This window comes from Condylura cristata, unplaced genomic scaffold (assembly GCF_000260355.1).
Source record: "Condylura cristata isolate star-nosed mole 26May11 unplaced genomic scaffold, ConCri1.0 scaffold00019, whole genome shotgun sequence".
NCBI classification, from domain to species: Eukaryota; Metazoa; Chordata; class Mammalia; order Eulipotyphla; family Talpidae; genus Condylura; species Condylura cristata.
Window position 1 is genome coordinate 17,487,488 of NW_004567120.1, and position 16,991 is coordinate 17,504,478.

A 16,991-nucleotide genomic window follows, 5' to 3' on the forward strand; every position below is an offset into this window, starting at 1 on the left:
CAGGCGGGAATCTAACTCATGCAGAAGTGGCTTTAGCTTCTCAGTGCTGTGCTTTAACCCGCTGCGCCACCAGGGAGGGCCTGAAATGCCATTTTTATCCCATCATATCTAGGGCTATCAACATGACTTATCACTAATGGTGTTAATCTTAATCACCTGTTCAAGATAGTGTTTGTGAAATTCTTCTTCTGTAAAGTTATTCCTCCTTCCATTCCACACTCTAATCTTTGGAAGCAAGTCACTATGTTTACCCCTCACTCAAAGGGCAGGTTAGGCTCCATCTTCTTGAGTGACAAGTGTGTACATAAATGATTTGCTAAGGGCTTAGGATGGACAATGATTGGACCAGTGATACAATACATCCCCACAACAAAGATTTGACCCTTGTTCTAGAACTTGTAGGTTCTGCTCTGTGAGGTGTTGCATATGGAAATGCAATTCCAATTTTGTAAATCAGTGACAAAAAGTTGTGTTTTCAGAGAACATGGTTAAAATGCACAAAATCAATGACTTTTTAATATTATATAGATATGAATAGGAAGTTTATTTTCTCTAAGGCTCCATATAAACAATATGAACTGGAAAGTTGAGGCAGTGATCCAAACTACTCAGATCAAATGATATCCCTGCACACACTTTGCTACTGGAGAAAAAATCTGGCTTAGAAAGAAAAAGAAAAATACAAGATGGTTTCACTCATAGCAGGGACATAAAGGACCGGGAGGTGGGGGGAATAAAAATGAATAACTATATACCGAGATATTTTACAGGGGTGGAGTGGGGAATGGGATCAAAAAGGAGGAGGCAGGGAATGCACAGGACTATAGTGATGGCACACAGGTGAATACTAGTGATGGGACAACCATGGGGAATACGATTGAGATGGGAAAATGTACAACATGATGTAAAAATAAACTTTTATAATAATAAAAAATATGACTCAATATATACAGGTTGGCTGTCTGCAATGAATGAATTTATTGAAAATTTATTTAGCACCTGTGTGTAAGCTCCAGGAACCAGAAGAGATCTTGGGATGAGCCTGGAGGTGAAACAGACCAGTTAAAAAGGAAACAGCATTTCCTTCAGGGTCTACCTCCTCTACATGGCACCTTATCATTTCCTTGCCTAGCACAAGAACAGTGGTATTCAGCCAACATCAATTATGCCTGGCGGCCACCAGACATTTGGCACCATCTGAAGATATTTTTGTTTGTTACAATCTTTGGGGAGGGGTGCTACTTCCATCTAGTGGGAAAAGATCAGAGATGCTACTAAGTATGCTATATTGTTACTGCTCCCTAAATAGAGAATTATCCACCCTCAAAGGCCAATAATGCTAAGACTGAAAAATCCTGGATTGGCAGGAAGGTAAACATTCTTCCAGTTTGATCAGATTGAGTTCTTACAACCAGAGAGAGATGTAGTTGCTTGGTACAGCCTCTTCGTGCGTGTGTGTGTGTGTGTGTGTGTGTGTGTGTGTGTGTGTGTGTGTCTAGTCAAGGATGTGGAGAGGGTGGCTACCAACCCTTTTGGCCAGATTGCTGCTGATGTTGAAAGATATTGCAGGGCATAGGTACACTTGAGTAAAATTTAACTTCTTATCCTAGCCTACAGGCACTGAAAAACCAGGCCCTCCCCACATTCTCTCTTCTTCCTATGCCTCTCTACCTTTTGTTCTGCCATCCAGCTAGCTGCCCAAGGCCCAAACATAAACTGGCTTTAACTTTACACTTGATGGTCTTCTGCCTGGAGCATTCTTCCCCCAGATCTGGACATGGCTGGCTTGCTTTCATCATTCCCATCTCAGCTCAAATGTCTCAACAAAATCTTTCCTAAATACCCTACCTAAAGCACACCTCTACACAAGGCAGACTCTTCATCTCATAGTTGTATTTTATGTTGTCAGTGGCACTTACCAGTTTTTTAAACTGTCCAATTTATTTGTATTCTACATTAGCATTCAAGCTCTCTAGAAGCAAGGATCATCTCTTTATTTAGCCTGTATCTAGCCTAGAGTTAAAGTTAAATTAATACTTGTTGAATGACTTAATAAGTGAATAAACAAGTTTGGAGCAACAATTTTAGATTTCTGGAAATTTTAAATTCAGTATTAAATTTTCTAAAGTAAAATCTTACATAGATATTTTCCCATTTAAGAGAAGCAGAAGGAAACCCACTGACAACAGCTGAAAAATCAATGCTGAAGTTGTTAGATTTTAGAATTTAGGATCCCAAGCTGATATGGAAAACATTCACTCTTAGAAGAGTACCCAAGGACGTGGGCAAGAAAAATACTCCAAAATTCAATGAACATACTATATATCCCTGGAGAATTTCATCTGCTCAGTTTTATTTTCAAAGCTATTACTATCCTCTGATGTTTCATTCAATGAACTTCTGAAAATACCAAGTTCATAATCTTTTATTTTGTTCTTTCATTGCAGATATTTTATAATAATGTATTGAGATGAAAGTCACACAATAAAATAACCATTTAACAGTGAACAATTCGGAACCTCCCTGGTAAGGCAGTAGGTTAAAGCACAGCACTATGATGTTATCCCAGCCACTGCAGCCCTGGCCAGGGAGGTGACCCACATAGCACAGCAGACCTTTCCTGCCTTGCCCACTGCTCCCCTCAGCAGTGTATTTTATACATCTGTCTGTTCTACTCCCCGCTCTGTCTCTAGTGAGTCCTCTCACTCCCCACATCTCTGGCCTGTACCCTAGTTCTGTATGCATAAATAAATGAATCTTTTTTAAAAAAAATGAAAGTGAAAAAAAATAAACAAAAGTGAACAATTCAGGGAAATTTAGTACATTCTTTAAGGTGTGCAATTTCTGCTTTTATTGTTCCAAAACATCTCAGAAATCCAGAGTAAAACCCTGCACTCTTAAGACAGCACCTCTTCTCTCCTCAATCCCTGGCATCCACCACTCTGCTCTCAGAATCTACGGATTTATCTATTCGGGACAGTTCACACACATTGAATCATACACTGCATGGCCTTTCACAGCTAAACATTTTCACTTATCATGCTGCCTTCCAGGTCCAGCCCTCGTTAGCCTCAATCACAGTTCATTTCTTTTTACAGCCAGTTAATAGTCTATTGCATGGATATACCATCCTTTGTTCATTCATTTGAGACAGGGGACATCTTGGGTGTGCTTGCTTATTTCCTTTTGCATGTAGTTTGGAAACAAGCATATGAATCCTAATCATTGCTTAACTTTAACAGGAAAGCATTACTTCACTCTGTCCCCAGGAGCTTCTTCATTTTAGTAAATTGTCTTAGCAGCCCAGTGACCACAAAGTTGAAACATTGCTGGCTAGTAGAAAGAAGGGCGGATCCAGTTGGTGGTGTTTGTGTCTTCATAAGAAACTTGAACTTACTCTAACCTTGACCTCATTATAATATTGAGATCTCTGCCTCTGAGTGGGATTTGCCTGCCATTTTTGTAAGCATGCAATTCATGAAGAAGTATGTTCTCACACTGAAGCTACTCTAAACATCTCCAAATCCTCCCTCCCTGCCAGATGGTATTCTATGATCCTCTGATATTTATCTTTCTCCTAATTTAAATACCAGATGATGTTACTTATATGTAAAATATAAAGAAACAAAACTAGGAACAGATAAAACTAAGCAAAAACAAACCTTGGAAACCTAATTGTACAGTTGAGACTAGTAGAAGAAGGATGGAGATGGGGAGCAAAAACTTGAAGAGGTCCAGTGGACTCTGGTGGATGATTATGAGTACTTTTGGTGGTGGGTGTGATATGATGTGATGTGATAACACACATCTAAAGAGGTGTGACTCTATACTACTAAATTATATACTTGTTGTAAACCTATGTTCCCCCAATACACAGATACAGTTTTGGGGCATGGAGCATGATCTCTTTGCATACTGAAAAGAGCAGTATGTGGGAACAGATAAGATCTTTATACAACAGGGAATACACAATAATGTAAAAGCATCTTTAAAAATTATTAAAAAAGACTTTTATACAACCTTGTAGGGAATGGCTTATGTTAGGAAAGCAAGATCATTAAGAGCTATTTAATTTATTGTTTGTAAAGTATAGATCAATAAAAAAGAATATGAGAACAGAAAAATAAACTATGAATTCAGTTCCCCAAATACAGGACTATTCTGATACTTTATTTCTTGAATCAGCAATTTATATTTTAAACGCAATGTTTAATTTCTAAGCATTTAGGATTTTTCTAGTTGTTTTCCTTGTTGATTTCTATTTTAATTTCATATTGGTTAAGTGAAATTGTATTGTTTCATGCTCTTTGTGTAAACAAAATGTTGTTAGATGTAGAAATATTCTAGATTAGGTGGGTTTTGTTAAAACCTTCTGCAATGTACAGACAACTTTCTAAATTTTACAGAAAGATGTTAAATATCTTTTTTTTTTTAAAAAAGGGTGGGGCTGGCCCTCCCTGGTGGTGCAGCGGGTTAAAGCACAGCACTGAGAAGCTAAAGCCACTTCCTCATGAGTTCGATTCCCTCCTGCCCCGGAGGTGACCACATGGCGTGGCAGACCTCTCCTGACCCGACCACTGCTCCCCTCAGCAGTGTACTTCGTCGATCTGCCTGTTCTGCTCCCCACTCTGTCTCTGGTGAAGCCTCTCACCGCCCCTACCCCAGTTCTGTATGCATAAATAAATAAATCTTTAAAAAAAAAAAAAAGGGTGGGGCTAATTGATTACATCACCGTGGCAAGGACTGTAGTTCAAGAACAATGCTGTCTTCAAATTAGAGCTGCTTTGCCTAAGTGATATTGCACTGATTGATGGAACAGAATGTTTCAGCTTTGGATATGGAATAAAATTAATTTAGGGCAAAATGGCCTGCCGAACTCAGCATCATCGATCACTTTTTGCAGTATTTCATGATGAAAAACCATCTTAGCTAGTAGTTGTTCAGCCATGAATACAAATTAATTTCTGTCTCCTTCTGGATCTAAAGATGAAGGGAGAAAAGAGTTTGAGTCAATTCTGAAATTAAATCTGAAAAATAAAATACAGACAGTAGTAAGAAAGAAGGACAAAGGGAGTCACTAACATTTTAAAGATTTAATTCTCTTTCAGAAATGGTGCTTCTTTTACATGTATTCCCTCCCCCTAACATGCTTTTTTATTCCTATGTTACTTAATAGAAGTGTAGCCTATGTTTTATTATATGTGTTAGGGAGTACCTTGGCTGGGCTGGAGCTAGAGTTGGAAATTTGCCTGCAGGAAAACAGGTAACATTTTCTGGTACCATTTCCATGACCTTTTAGCATACGTCTGTATGCATGGAGGTTTGGGGTAAACTTGTGGGTTTAAAGGGAGTAAATGTACAGCTGTAAAGGGGAAAAAAATGAGTCTTTGTTTGCTCTTTTGTTCTGTTTGCTGGCACAGTCGGCACACGAGAAAAGAGAGAGAAAGAGCTAGAAAGACTAGAGGGAAAATTAAGTAGTGATACTCCAGCTAACCCTGTGGATTAAAGGCTCTTTGGAGAGGACAGAACCAAATGGTGAGGAACAATTTTCACAATGGATCTTCTCCAGTTCTTGGCACAAATAATGTTATTTAGGGCCAAAGTGACAAAATTAACAAAATTTATGTTAATTTTGTTCACAATACTTTTAGACTGGAAATTCAGTGCTCTCAGCACAAAGGGCAGCTGAGGCCTTCCCTGGTGGCGCAGCGGGTTAAAGCACAACACTAAGAAGCTCAAGCTACTTCAGCATGAGTTCAATCCCTGCCTCAGAGGTGATCCACATGGCGCGGCAGACCTTTCCTGTCTCGCATGCTGCTCCCCTCAGCAGTGTGCTTCGTCAGTCAAGCTCCCCGCTCTGTCTCTGGTTAATCCTCTCACCTCCCCTGCACCTCTGGCCTTCATACCAGTTCTGTAGGCATAAATAAATAAATCTTAAAAAAAAAAAAAAACAGCTGAGGATGGCCACAAATAACTACAGAGCCTTTGGAAGGGGGTTAAAATCTTCTGTGAGTAGGTGGGGCCTTACAGATGATGACATTTGGATAGTAATTTTCATATGATCTCATTTCACCAGCTGGAAAAGTCTGGGATATATGGGTTATGTAATTCTGCTTTTCTAAGCCTCATTCCTAATAAGAAGTGAGACTTTTTTTTCTTTGTGATCTGTTTAGTTGCTTTTTAATTTGAAATATAATTGACATAAAATATTATTTGTTTCAGGTATACCACATAATGATTCAATTTTTGCATACATTGTGAGATAATTTTCACAAATCTACATATGAATTAGGACTTCTTTGGAAAAAAAAAGATTTATTTATGCATATAAGAACTGGTGTGCAGGCCAGAGGGGTGGAGGGTGGTGAGAGGATTCATCAGAGACAAAGTGGGGAGCCAAACAGGTGAATCAATACACTGCTGAGGGGAGCAGCAGTGAGACAGGAGAGCTCTGCTGCACTGTGGATCATCTCCCTGGCAGGGGAGTGAACTTGTGCTGCAGTGGTTATGGCTAGCTTCATAGTGCCACATTTTAACCCCTTGCACCATCAGCAAAGCCCCAAACTTCCTTTTTATTTAAAATTTCTTATTTATATCTTTATATCATTGTGTATTTCCATAAAATTCCCACCAGCATTTTACCTGTGAACCATCACCATAGTCCCTTCTGTTCTCTCCCATTTTGATCCCTTTCTCTCCCCATTCCCTCACAGAATGTCTCTTATTTATGGTTGCTTGCTGTTTATTATTATTATTATTGTTATTGTTATTTTTCCCCAATCCCTTATTTGGTTTCCCTATATTCCTCCTATAATTGAAATCATTCACTATTTTTATTTTTCCTTCTGGCTTATTTCACTGAGCATAATGCCTTTTAGTTCTGTCCATGTTGCTGAGAGTGGCATTGAGGTTATCTTTTTGATGGCTGAATAGTATTCCACTGTGCAGATATACCACGTCTTAATTCAATCATCTAATTTTGGACATTTGGGTTGTTTTTTGTTTTTAAATATTTTATTTGTTTATTTTTGTGTAGGAGAACTGGGATGTAGGCCAGTGATGTGAGGAGTTAGATAGTTCACCAGAGACAGAGTGGGGAGCAATATAGGCATAACCACTGAAACACACTGCTAAGGGGAGGGATAGGAGAAATAGGAGAGGTCTGCTGTGCCAGATCTGGGTTAGCTCCCTGGCTGGGGATCAAACCCATGCTGTCGAAGTGGTCCTTCATGGGGGTAGGATTGTGACTCAACCACAAGGCCTCCAGGATGGCCCTCCTAGGACTCCTTAAGCTAATTTCAGATATTTCTACAAGCTTATGTTTTCATTCTTCTCCCACATCTAAAGGAATCTTACTCCAGTTTTCCACTGATAGTCCTTTGAATGTAAGACAAAACTACAAATAGATACCACCTCACACCTAACAGAATTGCCCACATCAAAGAAACCAAAAACACTAAGTTGTCAAGGATGTAGAGAAAAAAAAGAACACTGTACACATTTGTTGGATTTTAGACTGGCTAGTCCATGTGAAAAACAGCATGAAGTTTTCTCAAAGTATTAAAAATATATCTACCATATGACACAACAATTCCCTAAACCTTAGACACAATCCTCATTATCTGCCTGAGGGATGCGAGAACACAAATTCAAATTCATATGCACGCCTATGTTCATTATATCACTATTAACAATAGCCAAGTTATGGAAACAACTTAAACTCTCAAAGACAGAGGAATATATTAAGAAGATGTCTTATTTATATACCAGAAATATTACTCAGCTATGAAAATGAAAGATGGATTCTTGTCTATTGTGACAACATGGTAGAACTGGAGGGGATTAGGCTAAATGAAGTAAGTCAAAAGGAAAAAGATATATATCAGATGATTTCAATCATGTGTGGAATTAAGGACACAAAACATCAATCAGAGTGAGAGGGGAGGGATGGGGAGCAAAAGGGAGAAGGTCCAATGAACTATGGTGGAGAATTATGGGTGCTTTGATGGGGGGTGTGGTATGTGAACTTATGCCCCTGAAGCATATACAGTATCGTAAGCCAATGTTACCACAATAAAAAGAATACAATAAAAAAAAGAGAGAGAGAAGAGGCACTATAAACAAGAGCTTGAAAGCTGTATTTTGAGTGGATGTGGTGTCCATTCACCACATCCATAAACAAAACCAATAAAAGCATTTATGCTGACAACATGGATGGAACTGGAAAAGATCATGCTTAGTGAAATAAGCCAAAGAGAAAACGAAAAATACCGGAGGGTTTCACTTATAGTAGGAGCATAAGGGATCAGGAAGGAAAGAAAAAAGCAATTGTAATAACGTAAAAACAAACAAACAAAAAAAATGAACAACTATAAACCAAAGGCATTTTACGAGGGTGGTGAGGGGAATGGGATGAAAACTGGGGTGGGAAGAGTGCACAGGACTATGGTGATGGCACAGGGGTGAAGTGGTGGTGGGGAGTCCACAGGGATTGCAAGTGAGATGAAAAATGCACAAAACGAAGACTGATGCAAAAAATAAATAAATTAAAAAATATATTTAGTGCTGACAAAGAAAAAAGAGTCCTTTGAGCTATCTTGTGCGATAGTGTTACAGAGCATAGTTTCCATAAAAGGGTAAGTTCCATGTTCCCTGCCCCACCTAATGAAGGATGGAGCAGAAGAGTGAGAAGGGATCTTGGGGGATGTTTTGCCTTTATGTGGAGCACATGACAGAACTTCCGTAGAGTTTGCAGGCTTGGGGGGGTCTCAGGGTGGCCTTCATTTTTCCCTCTAACAATATCACAGTAACTGACTAGAGCTGTCATCCTCTGTAAGTACTCTAGAGTTAGTCACCCTCATATAGTATCTTAAGTCAACAAAGAGACACGTCCTTCAGAAGAGTCATCTAGCTTACCATGACCTTTCCCTGTTGGTGAGCTCTAACAGCCTTTTGGTGAAAATGGGTCTATTCAAACCATGACTTAGCTGCAAATCCACACCTTTGTAAATCATGGATAAATACAATGTTCTTCCTCTTTGTCTAATTTTGTACCTTTTAGTCAACATGAAATAACAGGTATTTGTGCTTTTTGCATTGTGGTGAATACAGAAAAAAAATTCCTGAACATCAAGATCTGTAGACTGTATTGCTAACTGAGAAAGGATTCAGAAATCACAAATTCACTCGACTCCAGCCACCTTTCTTGTTGCTAAGATTCATTTAAGATCAACTTAAGATTTCATTATAATACAATCAATTATAATATAAATATTAGTATCCTGACTCTTTCACCCATTACTAAGGTTTTGAAAGATAGTGTATAGCAGTTTCAGCTTTAACTGTGAGCAGCCAGGGCTAATAACATAACCAGAATTTGGAAACTGGCCCTTGGAATAAACTTCCATATGCTCCTTAGCTAACATGTAATTCATACAAGATCCAAGTGCTCCTATAAACTGTGTGTTCTATGAAAAATACATACACGATGACATGTAAAGCATAAAGAAAATAAATATGAATACTACTGAGATCATATACCAGACTAAACAGTGGAAACATTATATAACATCTTCAGATATTTGTGGAGATAGGCAAGTAAAAGCAAGTGACAGATTCTGCTATCTATACAAAGTAGAAGACAAAAACCACAAAATCAGTGTCTCAAGAGAGTAAATAAACTGACATTGTGCTAAAGTAATATTAATTACTAGAACAATCTGAGTTGGACCTCAGATTTCTTTAATAACTATGTTATTGCCTTTAGAATCAAATGACAAATGAAGATGACTACTAACAGTTTACAGAATGACAGTAAGTGGAATTACACTACATGTGATGCATATACTAGAGTTTCCATGCAACAAACAGAAATTGAGTAACTATAATAGGTACTCCCCCACCAAGAAAATACCCCTAAATAAAAATAAAGCAAAATTCTGAATATTTTCCCTTTACTATAGAATTTCAGATCTTCATGGTGCTAGGCACATAATCAAGCAAGTCATCAACAGCAGAAGCTACCATGGGCCTCCACTGTACGAGGCAGTTGAGAGAGGTAAGAGACATGAGAAATAATTCTTATTGTGGAGACAAGATGTGAACACATAAAACAGAGGAAGTTATAAAACAAATGGGCTAAGTGATATGGTTCTGACTAGGAGTATCACTACTAATCCAAAAAAGCCAAGATACCAGTGTGTTCCAAAGAGAAGTTTGTTTGAACTGGCCAGACACTAAAAGTGTGCAGAGAGTAGACCACAGCCTTTCCTTGAAGGGAAAGTTAATATGTGTAAGGGTAGAAACTGCAAATGAACAGGACATATCAAGGAGAGACTGGAGGCCAGTCTGATTCACTCTCAGGGAAAAGTTGGAAGGAAATTGGGGAAAAACAAACTGCAAATTGGAATAGACTTTTAGAGATGTAAACAATAAAAGGCCACAGAAATGGCAAATAGATCTTCTTACACACCTCAGTGTAAAGAGGACTGAATCATTCATGAAACTCTTCAGTCACTCTTCACAGATGGAAGGTTCTGCCAGCTGTGACATCATTTAATAATGCAAGAGGAGATGATGATGATGATGCAGATATGGAGCAAAGTAAATATAAAAAGTAATGACTTGGGGTGTAGTGTCTGTCTTCTGAAACTGAACCATTATTACTCCACCCAGTGAGCATAAAGTCCTTTTCTTGGAGAAAACTTTACCTTTCTCCAGAGAGAATAATAACTGTTTGAGCAGCTGTAGCATTAATATACAAAAAGGTCCTATCTGTCTAGCCTGTCAGTATTTCAGTAAGCAATTCACTGTTTAACACAGATCAAGTAAAGATATTTTGTATTTAAAATTTATATTTAAGAGTTGCAGAGACATAGAAGCATTGCCTTAAACATAGGACAGGCATTTCTGGTTTCCTGACCAACATGTAAGGAGACTAGAAGTTGTCATTACGCCAAACACAGCAAAAGCCCGAACAAGCTGAAAAAAATCAACAAATCTTCTTAAGGACCTAAAGAAGGGAAATCACAGGGGAAAATACTGCCCTCAAAATGGAGAGAGAGGCAGGCAGAGACAGAGTCACAGCTTACCTAAGCAGAAAATCACAAGCAGAAATTTCTACAGGAACTGTTAAAATAATCTGGATTGTAAGCAATGAATTACTGGAGGTATTGTGTAGACAAGCCTGCAGGTTAAAATCTCCTGAGGAGACTCACACATTTGTGAATTTTACCTCCTGGTGCTCCCAGGGTTTAACAATAAAGAAAAGAAGCAGAAAATGTAAATGAAAGGAAAAAAAGAAACAGAAAATGACCTAAATGTAAAGCACAAAACTATAAAACATAACATAGATGATTTTGTGTATGGTACTGACATTTTAGATATATTAACACCATGACCATGAAAAGAAGTAACTGATAGCCTTAATTGAAATTAAAAACTGCTGCTCTGTGAAAGACAATAAGAAGTTAACCACAGTTTTAGAGAAAATATTTGCAAAAAATATACCTGATAAAGGACTGTTATTCAAAATAAGTAAAGAACACTTAAAGTTCAACATATGTAAATGAGCAACTCAATTAAAAAATGGGTAAAAGACTCCAGCAGTTATTCAGCAAAGAACATTACACAGATGGTAAATAAGCTTAGAAAGCCATTCTCTACATCATATATCATTAGGGAAATGCAAATTACAGCAACGATGAGATAACATGATACACCTATTAGATAGGCAAAATCCAGAACACAGACAACACAGACTCTGGAGGGTATGCAAAACAACAGGAAAGCTCATTCATTGCTGGTGAGAATGCAAAATAGTACAGCTAATTTACAGTCAGCTTGGTAGTTTCTTAAAAAGTATAAAATATACTTTTAACATATGATAGAACAATTAAACTCCTTGGCTTTATGCAAATTAACTGAACACTTCTATCTAACTGTACACAAATGTTTATAGATAACTGCCAAGATTTAGAAGCATCAAGACATCTTCAGTAGGTGAATGGATAAACTGTGGTACATTCAGAAAATGGAATATTATTCAGCACTAAAAAGAAATGAGCTATCGAAGCCATGACAATACATAGAGGAATCTTAACTGCATATTCCTAAGTGAAGGAAGCCAATCTCAAAAGGTCATATACTGTTTGATACTAGCTATGCGACACTGAAAAGAAAAGAGCTGTGAACATATTAAAAAGGTGAATGGCTGTGGGGGCATAACAGGGAAAGATTCATAGGCAGAACACAGAGGAAATTTAGGGCAGTGAGACTACTCTGTATGATACTGTAATGGTGAGAAAATCATCATTGTGCATTTGTCCAAATCCTTAGACTGGAATACCAAGAGGAAACACTAATGTAAACTATAGACTTTATGTGGCTATTGTGTGTCATTATAGGGTTATCAAATGGAACAAAAATATCACTGCAGTGAAATATGTTGAGAGCAGGAGAAGCAAGTGTAAGTATATGAGGGAGAGATCATGTATGAAAACTTTGTACTTTCTGTTCAATTTTGCTGTGAACCAAAAATTGCTCTTAAGAGTCTGTTTAGGCCTCCCTGGTGGTGCAAGGGGTTAAGTCTCAGCACTAACACGGCACAGCAGACCTCTCCTGTCCCACCCACTGGTCCTCTCAGCAGTATCTTTCAGTAGAGCCTCCTGTTCTGTTCCCCACTCTGTCTCTGGTGAATCCTCTCACCTCTCTGCACCTCTAGCCAACACCCCAGCACTTAAATAAACAAATTTAAAAAACAAGTCTGTTTAAAAAGGGCTAAACACTGTGGGAAAATGTGGAAAAGTATTCTAATGCCACTAAAAAGACATTCCTTTTAATGATTTACATCAGAATTTCCATTGCAAAACTCTATTCCTTTCATCTCACTGATATGTAGTTTTATGGGAGCCATAATTAAGTCTGTTTTTTTTTCTTTATTGCAATCCTTGTGCATATTATTCCAAAACATAGGCAACTTTTTGAACCTGGGCATAGCTGTGGAATCTAGTCAGTAACTTAAGGAATGTTTAAATATCACAAGGTCCAATATTTTTTTCTCCAGAGGAGAAATGCATGTGACATGTTCAGTCATTAATTCAGTAAGTTTGTATTAAGTGCTAGAAACATAGTGTGTGCTAGACTCCCAGAATTCGGGAAATTCTTGCTTTCAAAGAGCAGTCCAGTTGGGAGACAAATAATAATCAAGAAGTTACACTAACAAATACAAAAAGGAGCGTTGATAATGCTACAAAGGCTACAGTGTTTTGACAGTTTGTGACATAAGGAATTGACCTAACCAGGAGATTCAAGGAAGGCAATCCCGGCAAGTTGTTCAAAATGAGAGCTGAAAGATGAATAGGTGAGAAAGGGAGAAAGAAGAAAGAACAGGGGAGCAACAAAGAAAGAAAAATATCCAAATAACTCATGCTTCAAAGAGGGAGCGTAGAAGGTGAACTGTGGTGAGGGCACTCAAGGTGAGCAGAGAAATAAATGAGAGCTAGATTATGAGTGGTCTACTAAGCTACACTAAGAAAATTTGTGTTTGTTGCAAGAGTAATGAGAAGCCATAAAACTTTTAAACAAGAGTATATTGCATTCTTTATGCAAATACTATCTGGCTACTATTAAGAGAACAGATTGGAGAGGAGCCACAATAGTTGTGAGTAGGTAGGAGAAATTGTAGTCATCTTGGAAAGAGGGGATGGGAGGATGATACAAATGGGATGACAAGTGGATGGATTCTAGCAAATTTCTGAATGTAAAATAAACAAACTCTGACTAGAAAACTAAGTCTAAAACTGGCAGAGGAACAGTGATATATCACATTTTCCCTAAGTACAACTGGAAAGACTCGTCGGGCAAGCCACTGAGATAGTACTCACTGGAAAAGGACAACGAGGACCAGGCTCGAGTGGGCTTTGGGGCAGCAAGAGAAGAGATCCAGTGCTGTTGATCTGAAGTCAGATGAGAGTTATGACTGGAAATTATATTGGAGAGATCATCTGTGCACAAGTTATAATTAAGCTGTGGAAGTGGGTGAGCTTGCCTGGGGAGATGGTATAGAGTGAGATGGGAGACAGCTGAAGACTGGACCTTGAATAAGGCAACTTTAGTAACATAAAAGTAGCTATGCCATACCCCTTTGGAATTCAGAACTTTGTTACACCATTAATCATATCAATTCCTTTCCTAATATTCTTATTTCCAAGATTAATGACTTCTGATCTATTGAGATGCATGTTAACTGATTCTACCAATGTAACAAAATATTAAATATCTAAGTGAAACTTTGTGCTATTGATCAATGGTCCAGTTACATGGAAATGCCAAAAAAATTACTCCCCCCTCTTAAATAAGAATTCCATTTGTTAAAAAGGATTGTGCCATTTTTTATGAGAGGGTATTTTTACTTTCAAGCAAATATCATTATTAAGAGCCCAGTAAATGCATCATAGAATAGAGCGCATGATGTCAGACCTTTTACTTGTTACAATATTGAGTCTTATTTGTAGAGACATGAGGTACTCGGAGAGTTTCTGCCAGCTTGGGGTAATGATAGTTCCTGTACTATTGTGACCTTCACAGTCTTGTGGGGAGGGGGGAAGGGAGTCCTGTATGCTCAGTCTTTGTCTAAGAGTACAACTGTGCTTTCTGAAAGGAGAGGGAGAAGGAGGAGTGGGGGAGGGGAGAGAGCAAGCCAGAACAAGAGCTGACTAGCAGTAGAGAGCTAGGGTGGGGAAAGGTGAAGTGTGTGTGGGGGGGGGGGGAGGTTTTGTCTTCCCCCATCTTCTCATTCAATCTTATAGCACACATTTTTATGTTCATGGGAGTTTGAAGGGAGGAAAAGGCTAACAGTTTGGAGCATTGGACATTCTGACCTCTGAGTCAAAAAGTTACTCAATAACCCTTTTAGCAGAGGCGGACAAGGCAGTATATTCAGAATCAGGAGACTCTGGCTCGATACTGAGTCATATACTAGATGATCTTGAGGATAAAACCTAGCAACCCTTTCTGATCTTTCAGACCTGAAAGCATTTTGAAAATATCAGACATTATCATGCCTCAAGAGTAAAACATCCACAGATAACTAATCTGTCTTGAATAAGATGCAACTTTGTTATACCATAATCATATCAATTCCTTTTCTTATTTCCAAGTCATGTTTCTTTCTAAATTAATGTCTTCTGATCTATTGAGGTGCATGTCAACTGATTCTACCACTGCAACTAAATATTAAATATCTAAACAAAACATTGTTCTATATTAATCAGTGTTCCAGTTACAAACAGAAACTCTAAAACAACCCCCAAAAATCAGTAAAACGAAGATTAGCTTTTATCATCAGTTCAAAGGCCTTGACTTAGCCTTCTATTACTGCAACTAAATATTAAATATCTAAATGAAACATGGTTCTATTAATCAGTGGTTCAGTTACAAATGGGAACTCTTAAACAAACCAAAAAAATAAGTAAAACCAAGGTTAGCTTTTATCTTGAGTTCAAAGGCCTTGACTTAGTCCTTTAGACCCTACATTACCTAGGTCCCAACTATCTTTGATGACATTATCTTGTACCATACTCCTTCTTCCCCTCGTAACCCTTATGAAGAGGCCTCCTTACTGTTCTTTGAATAAGCCCAGCACTGTTTTTCCCTAAGGCCTTTGTGTCACTTGTCACTCACTAAGAATGTAATGCCCTCTGACATCTGTCATTTCATTTAGGTCTCTGCGGGTGCACAGGCCTTCCCTAACTACCGCATGTAACTACCCCACATGAAGTACCATATGCCCATAACATTTATCATCCATGTCTCTCCTTGCTCTTAATTTGCTTTATTATTCTTCCCAGCATTTATAACCACCTGACATTGTGTTTTTCCTTTTCGGCTCAACAAGCATTTAAACTCCATGAAAGCAGGGATTTCTTGTCTGGGTTGTTCCACTGCTTAGCACCCAGATAGTCTCCAGGTTAGAGGCACATATTAAATAGCTACTGAATGGAAAAATCAGCAAACATTCCTACCAATGCTCTGGCTGACAAAATCCTTCCTAACACAACCTGGTACTCAAGGAATTAGCACAGGATGCTAAGCAGAAAGCTGGTTCTGTGCGCACAGTCATTTGGCTGATTTTGAATAAATGTGGGAAGGAACGTCAAGATGACATAGGGTGCTTTGACCCAACTGAAGCCATTGATGCCATTGAGAGAAATTGACTGTGGCACCTTCTGAATAATTCTGGGTGTGTTGAAAATTCACAGGTCCCCATCACTAAAACAAGATGGACTTGTTAGTAGAAACTGGAGTCTCATCTAGGTGTCCCTTGAACTTATTTCCTTTTCAAATTAAGGGTGTCAGCTCCAAGCTATAATTAGCACTAGTTGTCAGGATAGATTCACTAATAACCTAGCCCTAGAATACAACCAAACTGCTGGCATCAAAACCACTTGTTTTCAATGTATTATAGCCAATGTTGGCTGTCACAATTGCAGTTGCAGTGAACACAGAAAGCAGAAGCAAAAGTATCTACACAATCTGAAGCATAATATGGCCTATCTATTGGGGGGGGCAGGCAGAAATAATTTTGCTAATATTCGGGCATCTATTCTTAATTTTTTTAAGATTTATTTTATTTATTTATGCATAAAAGAGCTGTGGTGTAGGTCAGAGGTGGGAGAGGTGAGAGGATTCATCAGAGACAGAGTGGGAAACAGAACAGACAGATTGACTGAAATACACTGCTGAGGGGAAAAGTGGGCGAGACAGGAGGGTTCTGCTGTGCCACATGGGTCAACTCCCTGGCTGGCACTTGATCTCGAACTGCAGTAGCTGCCAATAGCTTGACAGCTGAGACTTAATACCCTGCACAACCAGGGAGGCACTGCATATGCTCTTTACATGACCCTGTGTCTGACAGCATAGGGCCACTTTATGAAAACAGGGGATGGTTTATAGGAGTACATCACTGAATTAACCAGAGCCTTTAAGAATAA